The sequence below is a fragment of the Rana temporaria genome, chromosome 1 (assembly GCF_905171775.1).
Source record: "Rana temporaria chromosome 1, aRanTem1.1, whole genome shotgun sequence".
In the NCBI taxonomy this organism is placed as follows: domain Eukaryota; kingdom Metazoa; phylum Chordata; class Amphibia; order Anura; family Ranidae; genus Rana; species Rana temporaria.
In genome coordinates, this window is record NC_053489.1 from 96,001,833 (window position 1) to 96,009,121 (window position 7,289).

Sequence of the window (7,289 nt, forward strand, 5' to 3'; positions counted from 1 at the left end):
AATTAGGAGAAGAGTGAATTTCTGACAGATCAACATACATCTATCTGTACTTGCAGGGTCTTTAACACTTTTGCTGCCGCCGCAACTCACTGGCACTGTAGAAGCTGAGTTTGTTTACCTTTTTACAGTAAGCTGCTGGCTTTGCACTAGAATTGTTTGGGGCATCTATAATGCTGCCTGATCACATCATGTGTGTAAAAGTTCCACTTCCCCCATCACCATGTGTCCCAGAATTAACTGGGATATCCTGGGTGTCTGGGATATCCATTGGGGTTGCCAGGATGGAGAGCAGTGGAAGACCATCGAACATCCACTCACTGTCTCCTCTGTAGGGTATGAACCCTGGAAATTCTCAGCTCTGACAATGCAATCTAAAACACCCCCAGTGTCTTCTTAAAGAGGACTTCATCTGGAAAAAAGTGTATTTAATATATAAATACACACTACTGTGCAACAGTTTCAGGCAGGTGTGATAAAAAAATGCTGTAGATTAAGAATACTTTTAAAATTAGTGGAGTATTTGGTATGACCACCCTTAGCCCTCAAAACATCAATTCTTCTAGGTACACTTGAACACAATTTTTATAGGAACTTGGCAGGTGGGTTGTTCCAGGCATTTTGGTGAACTAACCACAAATCTTATGTGGATGTAGACTGCCTCACATCCTTCTGTCTCTTCATGTAATCCCAGACAGAGTCTATGTTGAGATCAGGGCTTTGTGGGGGGCCAAACCATCACTTCCACGACTCCTTGTTTTTCTTTTCGCTAAAAGTAGTTCTTGATGACATTGGAGTTTATTTACTAAAGACAAATCCACTTTGCACTACAAGTGCACTTGGAAGTACAGTCTCTGTAGATATGAGGGGGTCATGCAAGGAAAATAAAACAGAATTTTTGTTTGCACATGATTGAATTATAGAAACCAGCAGCGTTTCCCCTCATTTCGATCTTCCCCTCACATCTACAGCGACTGCACTTCCAAGTGCACTTGAAGTGCAGAGTGGATTTGCCTTTAGTAAATAAACCCTATTGTCCTGCTGAAGAATACATGTGGGGCAAATCGCATGCCTCTCTAATGGTATGGCATGATGGATAAGTATTTCCCTGTATTTCTCATCATTGAGGGACACCATTAATCCCAACCAAATCTTCAACTCCATTTGCAGAAATGCAACCCCCAACTTGCAAGGAACCGCCATTGGGCTTCTCTGTTGTCTGCAGGCACTTATTGTACCACTCTTCAGCCCTTCGGTAAACAAAATGCCTTTTGCTACAGCCAGATACTGTATCATGGCAAGACTGAGCACAACAACAAGACACAAGATTGTTATAGACATCAGCAAGCTCTCTCAGGCAAAGCTTTCAAAAGCAGACTTGGGTTTTAAGATATTCTGTTCAAGCCCTTTTGAAGATGCACAAAAAAAATAACGGGAAATGTTGAGGACTCCAGACGCAGTGGTCGACCAAAGAAACTTAAGACAGCAGATTAAAAGACACATCATGCTCGCTTCCCTTTGACACTGGAAGATGTCCACCAGTGCAATCAGAACAGAACTGGAGAAGTGGTCTTAGAAGAAGAATTGCTGCCACAAAAACATAGCTCTGGATTGAGGATTCAAAATGTGAAATACAGTGAGGCAAAAAAGTATTTCACATTTTGAATCCCCAATCCAGAGCACCTGCTGCCATTTTTCTGCACCCCAGTTACTATGTCTTTGGGCATAGTTGAGTTGCTGAGCTTTGTTTCCATGTCAGAGCTATGTTTTTGTGGCAGCAATTCTTCCTCTAAGACCACTTCTCCGGTTCTATTCTGATTCCACTGATGGACATCTTCCAGTGTCAAAGGGAAGTGAGCACAATGTGTCTTTTAATCTGCTTTCTTAAAGGATCACTAAAGGAATTTTTTTTTTTTGCTGAAATTACTGTTTACACGGTATAGAGACATAATAGTTAACTGATTCCTTTTTAAAAACGATTAAAAATAGATAAAAATCAATCATATAATGTGCCTCTTAGATGCAAAAATGAAACTGTAAGTAGTTTAGTCTTTGCATGTTATTTTATGCCTCTGTGCTGGACAGTGCCATAGAGAGTCATGGCTAGGAAAACTAAACTAAACTCTCCCATGACTTTTTTCATACGGAGCCAGACAACCAGGAAGTGTCCAGAACAGAGCAGTTTTACAGCAACATCAGAGCAAAAACAGCAATGAGGACATGAAACCAGGACTGCAGTAAGGTAAAGCCTTTAGTGACCCTTTAAGTTTCTTTGGTCGACCACTGCATCTGGAGTCCTCAACATTTCCTGTTTTTTTTGTCGGTTTGTTTTTTCGTGCATCTTCAAAAGGGCTTGAACACAATATCTTAAAACCCAAGTCTGCTTTTGATACAGTGGGGCAAAAAAGTATTTAGTCAGCCACCAATTGTGCAAGTTCTCCCACTTAAAAAGATGAGAGGCCTTCTAATTGTCATCATAGGTATACCTCAACTATGAGAGACAAAATGTGGAAACAAATCCAGACAATTACATTGTCTGATTTGGATAGAATTTATTTGCAAATTAAGGTGGAAAATAAGTATTTGGTCAATATCAAAAGTTCATCTCAATACTTTGTTATATATCCTTTGTTGGCAATGACAGAGGCCAAACATTTTCTGTAAGTCTTCACAAGGTTGTCACACACTGTTGCTGATATGTTGGCCCATTCCTCCATGCAGATATCCTCTAGAGCAGTGATGTTTTGGGGCTGTCGCTGGGCAACACTGACTTTCAACTACATCCATAGGTTATCTTTGGGGTTGAGATCTGGAAACTGGCTAGGCCGCTCCAGGACCTTGAAATGCTTCTTACGAAGCCACTTCTTCATTGCCCGGGCAGTGTGTTTGGGATCATTGTCATGCTGAAAGACCCAGCCATGTTTCATCTTCAATGCCCTTGCTGGTGGGAGGAGGTTTGCACTTAAAATCTCATGATACATGGCTCCATTCATTCTTTTATGTACATGGTTCAGTCATCCTGTTCCCTTTGCAGAAAAACAGCCCCAAAGCATGATGTTGCCACTGCTATGCTTCACAGTAAGTATGGTGTTCTTTGGCTGCAACTCGTTACTCTCTCTCCTCCAAACACGACGAGTTGTGTTTCTACCAAGCAGTTCTACTTTGGTTTCATCTGACCATATGACATTCTCCCAATCCTCTTCTGGATCATCCAAATGCTCTCTAGCAAAGCTCAGACGGGCCCGGACATGTACAGCCTTAAGCAGGGGTACACGTCTGGCACGGCAGGATCTGAGTCCATAGCGGCGTAGTGTCTTACTGATGGTAGCCTTTGTTATGTTGGTCCCAGCTCTCTGCAGGTCATTCACTAGGTCCCCCCCCCCCCGTGTGGTTCTGGGATTTTTGCTCATCATTCTTGTGATCATTTTGACCCCTCAGGGTGAGATCTTGCGTGGCGCCCCAGATCGAGGGAGATTCAGTGGTCTTGTTATCTGTTTTCCGCCACCAGAGGCAGTTAAGAGACATACCTGGTGTTTTGCTTACCATGCTCTCCAGGAACAAAAGCTCAGTGTTAGCCGGTCTGTTGAGCAGCTCACTTCCTCCGCTTCAGGCTCTGCCACAGTTATGTAGGGGAGTCCCTCGTAGTCCGGGTCCACAGCACTCCTTGGGGGATCTCTCCCCGCCTCCACCATTTCCCTACGTGTGCGAGGGGGGTGTGCTTTTAAATGCAGAGGAGAACGATGTGGTTGCCACTGGCGCACACGCTTGCTGACTCATGGTGCAGACGCAGGGCGGGCCCTTCAAAAAGCCCATCCGTCAGAGCTCTGTAAAGCCAGAGGGACACAGCAGCTTGGGGCATGTAAGCACCTTGTGTGTGTTGGATACAGACATACCTAAGATGACTACTACTCAGCATCTAGCTGTGCAGATTAGCAGGCATTGTTTTTTTGCTAGACTAAGTTCAGCGGTTGATGCACCTGTGTTAAGTTCCTCTGCTTTTAGCTTAGGACTTTCGTCTCCCTGTAGAAAAGGTTCAGGGGCAGGAATATAAAAGGGCACCAAGGTATCGCCACCTGAATCTGGTGGCCCTGATCATGCTTGCATGATACCATCCTCCCCTGTAGAGACTTGAGGCAGCCCACAGGTTGAGCCATCAGCCCTGTCAGGCATTGCAGCCTCCCCCAACATTGCAGCATATGTCTGTTTGGATGTTTTTTTGCATTGCATTTGTTGATCTATAAGAGGTTAACTGATATATTCCCAGCATCCTCACAAGAAACAGAAACCGGGACGTGCCCCTTTCCCTGCTCTAAATCCTCAAACAAAAGGATTAAAAGACCTGAGGATTAAAGTTCACCGTCGGAGGACAGGGAATCGGTGCAGTCTAACGAGGAGGAGCTATCAGAAGCCTCACAAGTTCTGGAGTTGCAACTGCAGTCTTTTTTAGAGATTCATAGTGCATAGAACTTACTCTCAACCTAGACGGCCAAAGCCTCTGTCTCCTCCTTGGGGTTTAAAAAAATAATAATAATTCCTATAGGTTGTTAGAAAAACCTCCACAGGGTCCTCATCCTGGTGCTGGCTTCAGGCTAACCAAACGCACAACTGTGGGATGCACATTGCTAACACACAACAGCTATATTGCATGATTGCGGAAACGCACGTCTGCAGAGGATAACTTCCACTTTACCAGTCCACATGTTTGCATATAATACATGAGTTTGTAATGTTCAAAATGCATGTGGGGTAAAAACAAGTAACAGAACATGTTTTATTGTTGATCACATAAAGATACATGTTTCTGTATAGGCTTACATGTTTTTTACATAGTCGCATGAGGATGCTTGGTCACATTAAAGTGCTTAAAATGCCTAAAATCGCATAAAAATGCTTGATTGCATAAAGATGCTGGATCACCCAAGGTTGCCGGATCACACAAGTCCTTGATTACCCAAGGATACTTGATCACACAGAGAGGCTTGTTTTCACAGAAATGCCTAAAATCGCATTAAAATGCTTGATTGCATAAAGATGATTGCATAAAGATGCTGGATCGCACAGGGGTGCTTGATCACACAAGAGTCCTTGGTCACACAAGGATACTTGTCCGCGCAGTAGTGCTTATAATGCATAAGATGTTTGATCGCATGGAAAATGCTGAATCGCCTAAAACTTTTGCACTGTACTGTGTGTATGTGTAAAATATCTATATAATCTCAGTTACAGTGCAGCAACCTGAAATCAGTAATTCTGTTATCTATTTTTTCTACTACTTGAATAAAATGTGTTGAAATTGTTTTTTTTTTTGGTTATTAATGAAATACTTAATTTGCATACTGCTAGTGAAGACAGCATCTCGTGACCCATAACACTGTTAGAGCGCAGTAAGCAAAAGCGTGATATGTTTCATTAGGGTAATTGCATTACAAATCAACAATGGTGGATTTTGTTAATGGGATTTTTTTTTTACTGTTAAAATATGGAGCAAAGAAGCAGATCTGCTACGGCTGTGCATTCCCAGTTGTTTGCAGCTATGCACCACATCTTGTAGGTGTTTAGATGGGTCAAACAGCATGTGTAAGTTTTTGTTTCAGTAATCTCAAAATAATCACTAAACAAAATTTATGTTAAATTAATATTTACCATTTATTAAATGACACAGGATTTTCATACACATTTGGGGTTAAACTGCTGCTTCAAGCGGTTGTATACCTCCACAAAAAAAATATATATCTATATATATCTCTGCAAGACAAAGGCATAATGAGCTAGTCTATATACTTGGCTTAGAACAATGCCCTGAATCGGCGCAGGCACACTGAGTACACGGCCAACATCTTTCACCAGAGTTACTTCCGGGTTCGCAGGCTCCGGTGCTGTGATTGGCGGGACCCGTCAGTCACTGCATGGGACCTGAAGAAACAGCACCAGCTGGCTGTTTCTTTAGTGCGCATGCGCCAATGACCTAAGCAAAAGCATATACAGTATAGTGAATATCTCCTAAACTGTGCAAGTTTAGGAGATATTTACAGCACCTACAGGTAAGCCTTATTATAGGCTTACCTGTAGGTACAAGTGGTGTAACAGAGTTTACAACCATTTTAAAGGAGAATTTGAACACTGATAAAGAAAAAAACTGTCACTAGTCTAGTTTTATCGCTCCCACTCCCCACATGCCTCCGTTTTTGCTAGCGTCCCCAGAGGGTGAAAAAAAATTTCTGTACAGAGAAAAGCTAAAAGTGATCGTAAATGTTGTGGGAAAAAAAGTGATGGTAAAAGCAAAAACTTTTTTTCAAATTTGTTTATACTTGCCTGCTCTGTACAGAGATATTGTATAGAGCAGACCCTTACCTCCGCTTCTGGAGTCCCCTACTGGACTTCTCTGCTTCTTTTTGTGTTCTCTGACTTTTCTAGTTAAGAGTTTTCAGCAATGCATGAGTTGTATGTGCCAATTTGCATCTTCTATTGCTGACTCTGAACAAGGAGACTTTAAAGTTGTAAAGGTAGAAAGTGTTTTACCTTAAAGTGGATGTAAACCCTCTCCTATACTCCAGTGAAGTGAACAGCCTCAGATGATGCACAGAGATGAAAAAAGTCTCACTACAAATGTTTTAGATGCATAGCTGCTGTCTTCCCTTTTCTATATTCTTTAGAATTCTTACAGCATGTTAGAATTTTCACTTCCTCATTCAGCACTGGGAATCTTGGCTTACACTGGGAGACACTCCACATAAACAGAAGAATGAAGATACATTCAGAGCTGTGCTGTGACAAGACAAGCTCTCTGCTAATCTATTTATAGCAACCTTCCACGACACACATTTTCAGCTTATCTTCAGTCTTGGAGAACTTGTCAGAAGTTATCATGCTGATAAAAGAAACAGCAGAAACGCATGGGACTCAGGGCTTTGAAGCAAGATAAGTAAACACTACAGATTTATGTGCCCAGGTAAAACTTTACATCCACTTTAATGCACTCTGTACAGCAAGGTAAAAAACAGCCTTCTGTGTGGAGCCCCCCTCATACTTACCTGAGCTTGATCCAGCGTTGTACTTGAAATCTGTGGCTTTCTCCACTCTCTCTCCTCACAGGGCAGATTGATAGCAGCAGGAGCCATTGACTCCTTCTACTGTCAAATAAATTCTATGGCAAGGAAAGAGAGGGGCTAGGCTGAGCCACACTATCTGTGTTAATAGACGCAGACAGCGTGACTTGGGTTTGAACCCACCTGTGTGCCACAGTAGGAAGCGAAGAGGAAGAGAACCAGTGGAGGGCCTAAATAGAGGAGGAT

General features: G+C 42.5%; 1 protein-coding gene across 3 annotated transcripts in view; it reads left to right on the top strand.

Moving 5' to 3' along the window:
- Positions 1–7,289, top strand: part of AP3B1 (adaptor related protein complex 3 subunit beta 1) — a 468,642-nt gene that overhangs the window by 181,131 nt on the left and 280,222 nt on the right. The gene's annotated exons all lie outside the window — the stretch shown is intronic.